At 37.5% G+C, this 15,413-nt stretch overlaps 1 protein-coding gene across 2 annotated transcripts in view; it reads left to right on the top strand.

Moving 5' to 3' along the window:
- The window catches only part of sh3pxd2ab (SH3 and PX domains 2Ab), a 228,941-nt gene that overhangs the window by 68,716 nt on the left and 144,812 nt on the right, over positions 1-15,413 (top strand). The gene's annotated exons all lie outside the window — the stretch shown is intronic.

The raw sequence follows: 15,413 nt of genomic DNA, 5'->3' as shown, positions 1-15,413 counted from the left end.
TATTCTACAAATCAAACATAACATTGAAACAACATGCTTTTTGACAACATTTAATCAATGTCAGGCCTTGACGTTGATTTGAAATTGAAATTTGGTCATTTCCCAACCAATATTCTACAACTCAAATACAACGTTGAAACAACATGCTTTTTGATGTTTAATCAATGTTAGGTTGTGACGTTGAATTTGACCATTGAAGTTTTGATAATTTCCCAACCAATATTCTACAACTCAAACATTACATTGAAACAACATGCTTTTTGACAACGTTTATTCAATGTTGGGTTCTGACATAGATTTGACCATTGAAATATGGTCATTTCCCAACCAATATTCTACAACACAAATACAACGTTGAAACAACATGCTTTTTGACAACGTTTAATCAATGTCGGCCTTGAAGTTGATTTGACCATTGAAATGTGGTCATTTCCCAACCAATATTCTACAACTCAAACATAACATTGAAACAACATGCTTTTTGACAACATTTATTCAATGTCTTGTTCTGACCTTGGTTTGACTGTTGAAATATGGTCATTTCCCAACCAATATTCTACAAATCAAACATAACGTTTAAAACAACATGCTTTTGGACGTTTAATCAATGTCTGGTTCTGGCGTTGATTTGACCATTGAAATGTGGTCATTTCCCAACCAATATTCTACAACACAACTACAACGTTGAAACAACATGCTTTTTGATGTTTAATCAATGTTGGGTTCTGACGTTGATTTGACCATTTTCCAACCAATGTTCTACAACAACAATCGAAACCTCTTTAGTCATCTTTCCAGGACCAGCAGGCCAACCACCTCGTTCTTGTTAATCCCACTTCAAAGTGAACTAGTGACCCGCGGTCTGTGAGACAGTCCAGAACCGTTAACGATGAAGCTCTGGGGGCTAAATGCTTAGAAGTCATCAAAGGAGAGTATTTGTTTTATATTGCTGCCAAAATTCGGAGCAAACCCCTCAAGCGGTAGAAAATGGATGGATGGATGCACTCATCCAATGATGAAATATGCCAACTTTATTGTGAATGTTATCTCTTAACTGTTCCAGTCCTTTGAGACAATTCCTCAGAATTGTCAGTGATTATTCGCACTGGTTACATCAGCAGTTTGAATTCTAAGACATTCTAATACCCTTTTATTTCATTAAGAGGACACAAATAAAAAGTAAAGTACGTTTTAATCCCGTAAATTGTATTTTTTAGATAAATCTAAAAACATTACAGTGGTGGTCAAAAGTGTACATACACTTGTAAAGAACATCATGTCATGGCTGTCTTGAGTTTCCAATCATTTCTACAACTCTTATTTTTTTGTGATAGAGTGATTGGAGCACATTCTTGTTGGACACAAAAAACATTCATGAAGTTTGCTTCTTTTATGAATTTATTATGGCTCTACTGAAAATGTGAGCAAATCTGCAGGGTCAAAAGTATACTGTGAACGACTTTTGCCGTCTTCACTCGGGTTCCATGGACCACTCAGGAAGGACATTGCTTTGAGTAGGTTTGACTTCTTTATTTCTTTCAAATAAAGCTTTGTCTTCGGGTCGGATCGCACCTCTGCACTGCTCGCTCACCGTCCGCTTTTCAGCCGCCGTCGTCCTCGTCTTCTCTTTGCTTCCGCTCCTCGGTCGCTGCTGCGGGCTCTCCTCCTCCTTCTCCCCGATCTCTCCTTCTTCTCCCCTTTTATACATCGTTAGGAGATAAGTTAATTGCGTACTCGTGCGCGAGCCATACACCTGCGCATGATTGCGGCGTCGCTCCCGGCACGCCCCGCCTCCCCGCTCGGCCGCATTCTCCGCCTCCTTGCCGCCATCTTGGGCCGGGCTCCAGCGTGGCCTGCCGCTCCGTCGGACCGTCGGCTCCGCCTCTCCACATATACATACAGCAACTTTCATATTTGCTTATATGTATCTTGGCAAGTTTACCTGCAATAAGGCTCCAATCACTCTATTACAAAAAAATAAGGGTCGTAGAAACGATTGACATGATGTTCTTTACAAGTGTATGCACACTTTTTACCGTGACTACTGTATATGTGTTCTTACCTTTATTTGAGGAGGTCTAAAGACCTTTGTTGTAGGGTTGTCCCGATACCAATGTTTTGGTAGCAGTACTGGTACCAAAATTTATTTTGATGCTTTTTGATACCGGTTAATACCTGTCTAAGTATAAGGGAGCACAAAAAATATAATTATTGGCTTTATTTGAACAAAAACTCTTAGTGTACATGAAACATATGTTTATTATTGTAATTTAGTCCATAAATAAAATAGTGAACATACTGGACAACTTGTCTTTTAGTAGTAAGTAAACAAACAAAGACTCCTAATTAGTCTATGCAATAACATATTGTGTCGTTTATACAACTATTATTGTGTCAACATTATGAGGGACAAACTGTAAAAATGGATTATTCATCTACTTGTTCATTTACTGTTAATATCTGCTTATTTTCTGTTTTAACATGTTCTATCTACACTTCTGTTAAAATGTAATAATCACTTATTCTTCTCTTCTTTGATACTTGACATTAGTTTTGGATGATACCACACATTTAGGTATTGATGCAATTCCAGGTAGTTACAGGATTATACAATAAAATATAATACCTAATAAAGCTATAATAATATGGTTAAGAAATATTGATGTAAAGGGTAGGTGTCACACTGTTTTCTCTTTTAACATGTTCTATCTACACTTCTGTTAAAATGTAATAATTATTTATTCTTCTCTTCTTTGATACTTGACATTAGCTTTGGATGATACCACACATTAAGGTATCGATCCGATACCAAGTAGTTACAGGATCATACAATGAAATATAATACCTAATAAAGCATGAATTGATTAACGTGGACCCCGACTTAAACAAGTTGAAAAACTTATTCGGGTGTTACCATTTAGTGGTCAATTGTACAGAATATGTACTGAACTGTGCAATCTACTAATAAAAGTTTCAATCAATAAAAAAAAAACGCAATTATAATATGGTTAAGAAATATTGATGTAAAGGGTAGGTGTTATGCTGTTGTATGTTTGAACATGTTCTATCTACACTTCTGTTCAAATTCTTGAACTGTTTTTCTTCTTTTCGTTGATACTTGAGATTAGTTTTGGATGATACCACACATTTAGGTATCGATGCGATACCAAGTAGTTACAGGATCATACATCGGTCATATTCAAAGTCCTCATGTGTCCAGGGACATATATATTTATATGCATACATGTATATATTTAAAGAAAAAAACAACTTGTCACTAACATTTTAACTTTTTCACATTATGTTAGTTTTTTAGTGGGTATTTTTTGATAATGTATTTTTTAGAATAAGACTTGCTTCAAAAATGCTTGCTTTTAAGAGATAATGCTCTGTTTTGACCTCAGCTTTACTGAGAACACATGTGGTCTACTGCCATCTAGTGGCCAGCAAAACAATATATATACAGTATGTTAATGCTGTGTTGTCATAAAGTCACTAGAGGGAGCCAAATATTCATTTCTATGTTTATTCTGTATTGCCAAAGATACATACCTCTTAGCCAGGGGTGTCCAAACTTTTTCCACTAAGGGCCTCACACTGAAAAATCCAAGCAAGCTGGGGCTATTTAGATTTTTTTATTTTATTTTAAAAACCAATACAATATATGTATAAAAATATACATTCAGGCCTCCACTCAGGCTTGACAGACACCAAAGGGTTTTTGGTAAAAAAAATATCAAAAATGTGTCATTATTCAGTATTATTATTATTACAGGCTTAAATCTCTAGATTAACATTAAGTCTATCTGTCAATATAACATTTTTAATTTTTTTTATATAGAAAAAACACAAAATATGCAATATTTTCACCAATTAACATTTTTAAGTGGAATATTTTAGATCATATAATAAGTGAAGTGAAGTATATTTATATAGCGCTTTTCTCTAGTGACTCAAAGCCAATATCTAAGTTACATTTAAACCAGTGTGGGTGGCACTGGGAGCAGGTGGGTAAAGTGTCTTGCCCAAAGACACAACGGAAGCGGAAATCGAACCTACAACCCTCAAGTTGCTTACAGGGCCGCTCTACCAACCGAGCGATACCTTTTTAAAATGTCAATAAGTCATAACAACATTGATTTTAATTCATTATTACTTTTTGAGCAATGGCACTTAAAAAAAAATCACACTAAAATTATTGGGGATCCAAAACGGTCCTATTCATTAAAGTGTTAAAAAATAAATTATAGTTATTTTGTTTACTTTTACCACAATAATCTCGAGATCAACTTCAGATCCATCCGTCACTTATAAGTTTGAAACAAAAACATGTGGCAAACACAAAATATGCAGCATTTTACCCCCCAAAATATCTCAAAGGGCAATCTTTAATGTGACGTAATTGGAGCCTTGAATAGGTCAATAATTCATAATGACATTGATTTTAATTCATTGTTTTTCTTTTTAAAGAAAGAAACAGCCTGCATGGCAGCTTTGTGTTATTAGAGTCAAAATTGCAACATTTTCCTGTTAAATTTCACCTGTTTGCTCTTTTATACCACTGTTTATGTTTTGTATTTTTTAATCGTATTTTTAGAATGTCCATCCATCCATCCATCTTCTTCCGCTTATCCGAGGTCGGGTCGCGGGGGCAGCAGCCTAAGCAGGGAAGGCCAGACTTCCCTTTCCCCAGCCACTTCGTCTAGCTCTTCCCGGGGGATCCCGAGGCGTTCCCAGGCCAGCCGGGAGACATAGTCTTCCCAACGTGTCCTGGGTCTTCCCCGTGGCCTCCTACCGGTTGGACGTGCCCTAATTTTTAGAATGTGCCGTTAAAAAATCCTTTCAGCAAAAACATGGCAATATGGCGAAATGATCAAGTATGACACATAGAATGGACCTGTTATCCCCGTTTAAATAGGAAAATCTTATTTCAGTAGGCCTTTAACTGAAGGTTAAATGCCCCTCTTAAAAGGCAGCTATTAAAATATTTAACAGCGTTCGGCCCTCAACTCGCTCGCCGGCCACAGTGCAAAAATTGATGAGTTGTTTAGTTTGAATGTTGACACAAGTGTTTAATGAGCGATGTTCTTAACGAGCTTAAAGCTGAGATTGTTCTACAAAAACTCTTCAGATGGAACATTACAATCCCCTCAAGAGGATAACGCAGCTAATCATTTGGCGCCCGTGCGAGTGTTTTTGTCCGTCTTTGTTATAATTGATTGCAACGAGGTGCGCCGAGCCAGCGTTGCATTCTTTGTGCTCCTCTTGAGAAGACTCTCCTTCCAGCTCCGTGCTCAAGGTCACATGCTTGCTGGGAAGGTCACCTCCTTTATGTCCATCATTCTCCTCCCCAGTTATCATGTAACATTTATATCTCTATTTCACTCTGTCACGGTGAAACTGCTGGATGAGCCAACGGAAACATGTCCACGCCTCAAGCTCATTCAGTTTTTTGTAGGATTGTACAGTATACCGCTACTAGTGTCATGATCCGCTACATCATCCTGTTTAGTATTTGATGTCCTTAGTTCCTGGTGGCACTTTTCTGTTTTGTTTCTGTTGTCATAGTTACGTATTTGTGTCACCTGCCGTTTGTTTTTCACGCACACCTGCTTGTTGATTATCTCCTTATATAAGCCTGCCCTTTTGGTTCGTTCCTTGCAACAGGTGACGTCGCTATTCCGCATTCTGGTACTTACCCTTTTTGAACTGGATTAGCTTCCACGCTATTCCTTCCTTTGTTTATGTCCCTCGCTCACATGCTAGTGCTTTTTGTTCGTTTTATCTATAGTGCCTATGTGCAAGTCTTTTTGTTGTTGAGCAGGTGAAACAAATAAGCAACCATGGTGACAGAACAAACAAGGAAGTGCACAAACAAACTAAAAAATCCACAAAACCTATGATCCGGGTAGCGGATCATGACATGTATAAATGACACAATATGTTACTGCATATGTCAGCAAACTAATTAGGAGTTTTTGTTTGTTTACTTACTACTAAAAAACAAGTTCACTATTTTATGTAAGGACTAAATTACACTAATAAACATAAGTTTCATGTACTCTAAGATTTGTTGTTCAAATAAAGACAATAATGACATTTTTTGTGGCCCCCTTCATGTAGAAAAGTAGCAAAATACACTTTGATACCTTTACCAAAATATAACAACTATATTTTTTTGTTGCTAGCCCGCTCTAATATGAAAGAATGCCTTTTTAATGAAGCCGACCCGGGGCCTTAAATAAGGCTTAAATAAGGATGGTAATCAACAAACACAATATGTTACTGCATACGTCAGCAGACTAAATAGGAGTCTTTGTTAGTTTACTTACTACTAAAAGACAAGTTCACAATTTTATTTAAGGACTAAATTACACTAATAAACATAAATTTCATTTACGCTAATATTTGTTGTTCAAATAAAGACAATAATGACATTTTTTGTGGCCCCCTTTATGTAGAAAAGTGTCAAAAAGTCGCAAAATACACTTTGGTACCTTTACCAAAATATAACAAGTATATTTTTTTGTTGCTAGCCCGCTCTAATATGAAAGAATGCCTTTTTAATGAAGCCGAGCCGGGGCCTTAAATAAGGCTTAAATAAGGATAGTAATCAACAAAGAGGTGTGAGTCTGAAAACAAGGAGCAGGTGAAACAAATAAGCAACCATGGTGACAGAACAAACAAGGAAGTGCACAAACAAACTCAAAAATCCACAAAACCTATGATCCGGGTAGTGGATCATGACATGTATAAATGACACAATATGTTACTGCATATGTCAGCAAACTAATTAGGAGTTTTTGTTTGTTTACTTACTACTAAAAGACAAGTTTACTATTTTATTTAAGGACTAAATTACACTAATAAACATAAGTTTCATGTACTCTAAGATTTGTTGTTCAAATAAAGACAATAATGCCATTTTTTGTGGCCCCCTTTATGTAGAAAAGTAGCAAAATACACTTTGATACCTTTACCAAAATATAACAAGTATATGTTTTTGTTGCTAGCCCGCTCTAATATGAAAGAATGCCTTTTTAATGAAGCCGACCCGGGGCCTTAAATAAGGCTTAAATTAGGATGGTAATCAACAAACACAATATGTTACTGCATACGTCAGCAGACTAATTAGGAGTCTTTGTTTGTTTACTTACTACTAAAAGACAAGTTGTGTATTTTATTTAAGGCCTAATTTACACTAATAAACATAAGTTTCATTTACGCTAAGATTTGTTGTTCAAATAAAGACAATAATGACATTTTTTGTGGCCCCCTTGATGTAGAAAAGTATCAAAAAGTAGCAAAATACACTTTGGTACCTTTACCAAAATATAACAAGTATATTTTTTTGTTGCTAGCCCGCTCTAATATGAAAGAATGCCTTTTTAATGAAGCCGACCCGGGGCCTTAAATAAGGCTTAAATAAGGATGGTAATCAACAAACAGGTGTGAGTCCGGAAACAAGGAGCAGGTGGAACAAATAAGCAACCATGGTGACAGAAAAAAAAAGGAAGTGCACAAACAAACTCAAAAATCCACAAAACCTATGATCCGGGTAGCGGATCATGACATGTTAAATGACACAATATGTTACTGCATATGTCAGCAAACTAATTAGGAGTTTTTGTTTGTTTACTTACTACTAAAAGGCAAGTTCACTATTTTATTTAAGGACTAAATTACACTAATAAACATAAGTTTCATGTACTGTAAGATTTGTTGTTCAAATAAAGACAATAATTAAATTTTTTGTGGCCCCCTTTATGTTGAAAAGTAGCAAAATACACTTTGATACCTTTAACAAAATATAACAACTATATTTTTTTGTTGCTAGCCCGCTCTAATATGAAAGAATGCCTTTTTAATGAAGCCGACCCGGGGCCTTAAATAAGGCTTAAATTAGGATGGTAATCAACAAACACAATATGTTACTGCATACGTCAGCAGACTAATTAGGAGTCTTTGTTTGTTTACTTACTACTAAAAGACAAGTTGTGTATTTTATTTAAGGCCTAATTTACACTAATAAACATAAGTTTCATTTACGCTAAGATTTGTTGTTCAAATAAAGACAATAATGACATTTTTTGTGGCCCCCTTGATGTAGAAAAGTATCAAAAAGTAGCAAAATACACTTTGGTACCTTTACCAAAATATAACAAGTATATTTTTTTGTTGCTAGCCCGCTCTAATATGAAAGAATGCCTTTTTAATGAAGCCGACCCGGGGCCTTAAATGAGGCTTAAATAAGGATGGTAATCAACAAACAGGTGTGAGTCCGGAAACAAGGAGCAGGTGGAACAAATAAGCAACCATGGTGACAGAAAAAAAAAGGAAGTGCACAAACAAACTCAAAAATCCACAAAACCTATGATCCGGGTAGTGGATCATGACATGTTAAATGACACAATATGTTACTGCATATGTCAGCAAAATAATTAGGAGTTTTTGTTTGTTTACTTACTACTAAAAGGCAAGTTCACTATTTTATTTAAGGACTAAATTACACTAATAAACATAAGTTTCATGTACTCTAAGATTTGTTGTTCAAATAAAGACAATAATGACATTTTTTGTGGCCCCCTTTATGTAGAAAAGTGTCAAAAAGCCACAAAATACACTTTGGGACCTTTACCAAAATATAACAAGTATATTTTTTTTGTTGCTAGCCCGCTCTAATATGAACAAATTCCTTTTTAATGAAGCCGACCCCGGGGCCCTTATCTACTTAATAGTTGTCATGGGGAATGTCTCCTAAGGGACGGAGTCCAGAATCAGCCAGGACGTCTGCCAAGACCTGATCCAAACACATGCATCCACTTCAACCTTTGGATTTGGCTCTGCTTGCCTCCTTTTTGATGGATGCACATTATTTTTCAAGCGCTCCAGCATAAAATCATCAACAAAAAAGTAAATATTTCTCCCTGTTCAAAGCCAGCGTGCGTTGAAGAGCGACAGAGTTGAATGTTGTTATCCAAACACGCTCGGGTGCTGCTGCAGAACCCAGGTGTCCACTCTCATCAGCGTCAGTCCTCAGCCTCTCTGCAAGCACCAGTCCTCTGTTTACACTCATTCCCATCAAAATGTTGACGGGCGCACAAACGGCATAAGTGAAGTGGAGTGAATTATATTTATATAGCGCTTTTCTCAAGTGACTCAAAGCGCTTTACATAGTGAAACCCAATATCTAAGTTACATTGAAACCAGTGTGGGTGGCACTGGGAGCAGGTGGGTAAAGTGTCTTGCCCAAGGACACAACGGCAGTGACTAGGATGGCACGAGCGGGAATCGAACCTGCAACCCTCAAGTTGCTGGCACGGCCACTCTACCAACCGAGCTATGTGGGTGTGGAGTGTTTCCAGAGCGTGAAGTGTGGGTGTCAGGGACACATGCGGAAGGAGATTTTTTACGACAAAAGTTCTAAAGCTTATATTGTAGGTTGTTTTTTTGTTTATTTACCCTTCGCGTTCATATTTTACTGTTTGTTGCATTTTTGTTGTGTTTCGCTCGATTGTAAAATACGTGGATGGAGTGTTTTATCCTTCATAGTTAAAATTGTAAATCCCGCATTCTTTATTTTCATGTACATTCTGGGTGTCGCACTCAGTAAAAAATGTTTTACATTTCATTCCATTTTATCAATCAATCAATCAACCAATCAATGTTTATTTATATAGCCCCAAATCACAAATGTCTCAAAGGACTGCACAAATCATTACGACTACAACATCCTCGGAAGAACCCACAAAAGGGCAAGGAAAACTCACACCCAGTGGGCAGGGATAATTCACACCCAGTGGGACGCCAGTGACAATGCTGACTATGAGAAACCTTGGAGAGGACCTCAGATGTGGGCAACCCCCTCCCCTCTAGGGGACCGAAAGCAATGGATGTCGAGCGGGTCTAACATGATACTGTGAAAGTTCAATCCATAGTGGCTCCAACACAGCCGCGAGAGTTCAGTTCAAAGCGGATCCAAGACAGCAGCGAGAGTCCCGTCCACAGGAAACCATCCCAAGCGGAGGCGGATCACCAGCGTAGAGATGTCCCCAACCCATACACAGGCGAGCGGTCCATCCTGGGTCCCGACGAGCGGTCCATCCTGGGTCTCGACTCTGGACAGCCAGTACTTCATCCATGGTCATCGGACCGGACCCCCTCCACAAGGGAGGGGGGACATAGGAGAAAAAAGAAAAGAAACGGCAGATCAACTGGTCTAAAAAGGAGGTCTATTTAAAGGCTAGAGTATACAAATGAGTTTTAAGGTGAGACTTAAATGCTTCTACTGAGGTAGCATCTCGAACTGTTACCGGGAGGGCATTCCAGAGTACTGGAGCCCGAACGGAAAACGCTCTATAGCCCGTAGACTTTTTTTGGGCTCTAGGAATCACTAATAAGCCGGAGTCTTTTGAACGCATATTTCTTGCCGGGACATATGGTACAATACAATCGGCAAGATAGGCTGGAGCTAGACCGTGTAGTATTTTATACGTAAGTAGTAAAATACTACCTCTAAAGGCTTAGTGGCCACATGCGTGGACAGCACCTTTTAGCTCTTATTTCCAAAATTGTGTACACTACTGAATTGGGGGTCTTATGGCCGCTTATGTGGACACTTATACTGCCATCTGGTGGTGTCAGAAGACTATAACATACAATGGAATTTGGGGGAAAAAAAGTGTAAAAATAAAAATGAGCATGTCATGAAGTACACGTTTGTGTACTTATGGACTAAGAACATCATATAAAAAGATGATTCTTAGTTTTGATTCTAATTAGGGTCGAATCAGCCCAAATAGCAAAGAGAAATAAAGCACGCATGTAAACCAACAGCTAGTGCCTTAAGAGGTTTTAAATTAAGGGGGTCCGTCATAATGTTTTTAGCATTCAATCGGACATTATAGTGAGTTTTTTTAATAGTGATCCTAAAAATAGATATAAAGTAGCAATGATTGTCACACACACACACTTAAACATATCATTTTAATATTATTACAGTCAAAATGTTTGACTTCTGCAACTGAAAAAAAGCGCGTTTTCCCTATTTTGATTAAATGTGTCCAAATTGTCATGAAATCTCATGAATGATATTATTACAAAAGCCAAAAGCAGTGAAGTTGTCACGTTGTGTAAATGGTAAATACCAACCTTTTTGAGCTACTTCTTGGGTACTAATTAATGCGAAGGGCTACCAGTTTGATACACACTAAAATAAATGGCCAGAAATAGCCAATTTGCTCAATTTACCTTTATCTCTGTTATTATTAATAATTAATGATATTTATCTTTGTGGAAACACTGATCATCTTAAAGGGGAACATTATCACCAGACCTATGTAAGCGTCAATATATACCTTGATGGTGCAGAAAAAAGACCATCTATTTTTTTAACCGATTTCCGAACTCTAAATGGGTGAATTTTGGCGAATTAAACGCCTTTCTGTTTATCGCGCTGGAAGCGATGACGTCAGAATGTGACGTCGCCGAGGTAACACACCCGCCATTTTCATTTTCAACACATTACAAACACCGGGTCTCAGCTCTGTTATTTTCCGTTTTTTGGACTATTTTTTGGAACCTTGGAGACATCAAGCCTCGTCGGTGTTTTGTCGGAGGGTGTAACAACACTAACAGGGAGGGATTCAAGTTGCACCACTGGCCCGAAGATGCCAAAGTGTCTGCCGCCAGACCCCCATTGAATGTGCCGGAGTGTCTCCACATTTTACCGGCGATGCTAAGGCAGACATGGCACAGAGATGTATGGATAACCTGCAGATGCATTTGCAACGATAGTCAACGAAATCACAAAGGTGAGTTTTGTTGATTTTGACTACCAGCTAATCGACGCTAACATGCTACGCTAATCGATGCTAACATGCTATTTACCGACAGTGCTAAAGCAGACATGGTACAGAGATGTATGGATAACCTGTAGATGCATTTGCAACTATATTACGTTTCCTTCCACACACATTTAATGCAAAACAAACACTTACCAATCGACGGATTTAAGTTGCTCCAGTGTCAAAAGATGCGAAAGTCCTGATTGTTTGGTCCGCACATTTTACCGGCGATGCTAACGCAGCTATTCGGCCATGCTATGGCTATGAATAGCGTCAATAGCTTCAGTTTCTTCTTCACTATTTTCATACTCCAGCCATCTGTTTCAAAACATGCGTAATCTGTTGAATCGCTTAAATCGCTGAAATCCGAGTTTGAATCCGAGCTAATGTCGCTATATCTTGCTGTGGTATTCCCATTGTTTGTTTACATTGGCAGCACTGTGTGACGTCACAGGGAAATGGCCAGTGTCTTCACAGGGAGCTGAAAATAAGGCACTTTAAAGCTTTATTTAGTGATATTCTGAGACCGGTAACATTTTGAAAAAAACTTCAAAAAATACTGATTTTTATTGTTTTTAACCCTTTTGAAATTGTGATAATGTTCCCCTTTAATGATTTCTCACAATAAACATATATTTTTGATGACATGTTTTAAATAGGTTAAAATCCAATCTGCACTTTGTTAGAATATATAACAAATTGGACCAAGCTATATTTCTTACAAAGACAAATGATTATTTCTTCTAGATTTTACAGAACAACGTTTTTAAAATAAATTCAAAATACTTTGAATAAGATTTAAATTTGATTCTACAGATTTTTTTTACAGAAGGTTTTTTGTAGAGAATAAATGATGAAAAAAAACACTTAATAGAACAGTTTAAAAGAGGAGAAAACACGAAAAAAATGAAAATTTGATTTTGAAACATAGTTTATCTTCAATTTCGACTCTTTAAAATTCAAAATTCAACCGAAAAAAATTAGGAGAAAAACTAGCTAATTCGAATCTTTTTGAAAAAAAAAAAAAAGTAGTAATTTTTCCTGATTAACATTAATTTTAAAAATCTGATGACATGTTTTAAATAGGTTAAAATTCACTTTGAAATAAGATTTAAATTTGATTCTACAGATTTTCTAGTTGTGCCAGAATATTTTTTTTCAATTTTAATCATAATAAGTGTGAAGACATATTTCACAAATATTCTTCGTCGAAAACACAGAAGCTAAAATGAAGAATTAAATTAAAATGTATTTATTAGTCTTTACAATAAAAACAATACATTTACTTGAACATTGATTTAAATTGTCAGGAAAGAAGAGGAACGAATGTAAAAGGTAAAAATTTATGTGTTTAAAAATCCTAAAATAATTTTTAAGGTTGTATTTTTTCTCTAAAATTGTCTTTCTGAAAGTTATAAGAAGCAAAGTAAAAAAATTAATGTATTTAAACAAGTGAAGACCAAGTCTTTAAAAGATTTTCTTGGATTTTCAAATTCTATTTGAGTTTTGTCCCTCTTAGAATTAAAAATGTCGAGCAAAGCGAGACCAGCTTGCTAGTAAATAAATACAATATAAAAAATAGAGGCAGCTCACTGGTAAGTGCTGCTATTTGAGCTATTTTTAGAACAGGCCAGCGGGCGACTCATCTGGTCCTTACGGGCGACCTGGTGCCCGCGGGCAAAGCGTTGGTGACCACGGGTCAAGAATTTGAGCAGAAAATGTCCTCTTGCTCTCCTGTTCTTGGGTGTTCCAGTTGTTCAAATAGAGAGATAGGAAGTAACTTTGCTGAAAGAAGTGGTTCATACAGTTAAAGGGAACATTATCACAATTTGGAAAAGGGTTAAAAACAATAAAAATCAGTTCCCAGTGGCTTGTTGTATTTTTTGAAGTTTTCTTCAAAATTTTACCGGTCTCGGAATATCCCTAAATAAAGCTTTAAAGTGTCTTATTTTCGCTATCTTCGAAACCACTGTCTATTTCCCTGTGACGTCACACAGTGCTGCCAATGTAAACAAACAATGGGAATACCACAGCAAGATATAGCGACATTAGCTCGGATTCAAACTCGGATTTTCAGCGACTTAAGCGATTCGACAGATTACGCATGTATTGAAACAGATGGTTGGAGTATGAAAGTATTGAAGAAGAAACTGAAGCTATTGACGCTATTCATAGCCATAGCATGGCCGAAGTAGCTGCGTTAGCATCGGCTGGTAAAATGTGCGGACCAAACGATCAGGACTTTCACATCTTTTGACACTGGAGCAACTTAAATCCGTCGATTGGTAAGTGTTTGTTTTGCATTAAATGTGGGTGGAAGGAAACGTAATATAGTTGCAAATGCATCTACAGGTTATCCATACATCTCTGTGCCATGTCTGCTTTAGCACCGCCGGTAAATAGCATGTTAGCATCGATTAGCGTAGCATGTTAGCATCGATTAGCTGGCAGTCAACGTCAACAAAACTCACCTTTGTGATTTCGTTGACTATCGTTGCAAATGCATTTGCAGGTTATCCATACATCTCTGTACCATGTCTGCTTTAGCACCGCCGATAAATAGCATGTTAGCATCAATTAGCGTAGTATGTTAGCATCGATTAGCTGGCAGTCAACATCAACAAAACTCACCTTTGTGATTCGTTGACTTTATAGTTGCAAATGCATCTGCAGGTTATCCTTACATCTCTGTACCATGTCTGCTTTAGCATCGGCGATAAATAGCATGTTAGCATCGATTAGCGTAGCATGTTAGCATCGATTAGCTGGCAGTCAACATCAACAAAACTCACCTTTGTGATTTCGTTGACTATCGTTGCAAATGCATTTGCAGGTTATCCATACATCTCTGTGCCATGTCTGCTTTAGCACCGCCGATAAATAGCATGTTAGCATCGATTAGCTGGCAGTCAACATCAACAAAACTCACGTTTGTGATTTCGTTGACTATCGTTGCAAATGCATTTGCAGGTTATCCATACATCTCTGTGCCATGTCTGCTTTAGCACCGCCGATAAATAGCATGTTAGCATCGATTAGCTGGCAGTCAACATCAACAAAACTTACGTTTGTGATTTCGTTGACTATCGTTGCAAATGCATCTGCAGGTTATCCATACATCTCTGTGCCATGTCTGTCTTAGCATCGCCGGTCAAATGTGGAGACACTCCAGCACATTCAATGGGGGTCTGGCGGCAGACACTTTGGCATTTTCGGGCCAGTGGTGCAACTTGAATCCCTCCCTGTTAGTGTTGTTACACCCTCTGACAACACACCGACGAGGCATGATGTCTCCAAGGTTCCAAAAAATAGTCCAAAAAACGGATAATAACAGAGCTGAGACCCGGTGTTTGTAATGTGTTGAAAATGAAAATGGTGGGTGTGTTACCTCGGTGACGTCACATTCTGACGTCATCGCCTCCAGCGCGATAAACAGAAAGGCGTTTAATTCGCCAAAATTCACCCATTTAGAGTTGGGAAATCGGTTAAAAAAATAGATGGTCTTTTTTCTGCACCATCAAGGTATATATTGACGCTTACATAGGTCTGGTGATAATGTTCCCTTTT

The sequence above is a fragment of the Nerophis ophidion genome, linkage group LG09 (assembly GCF_033978795.1).
Source record: "Nerophis ophidion isolate RoL-2023_Sa linkage group LG09, RoL_Noph_v1.0, whole genome shotgun sequence".
Taxonomy (NCBI): Eukaryota; Metazoa; Chordata; class Actinopteri; order Syngnathiformes; family Syngnathidae; genus Nerophis; species Nerophis ophidion.
Note: the sequence above shows the minus strand (reverse complement) of the source record. Positions and strands in the feature narration are given on the sequence as shown.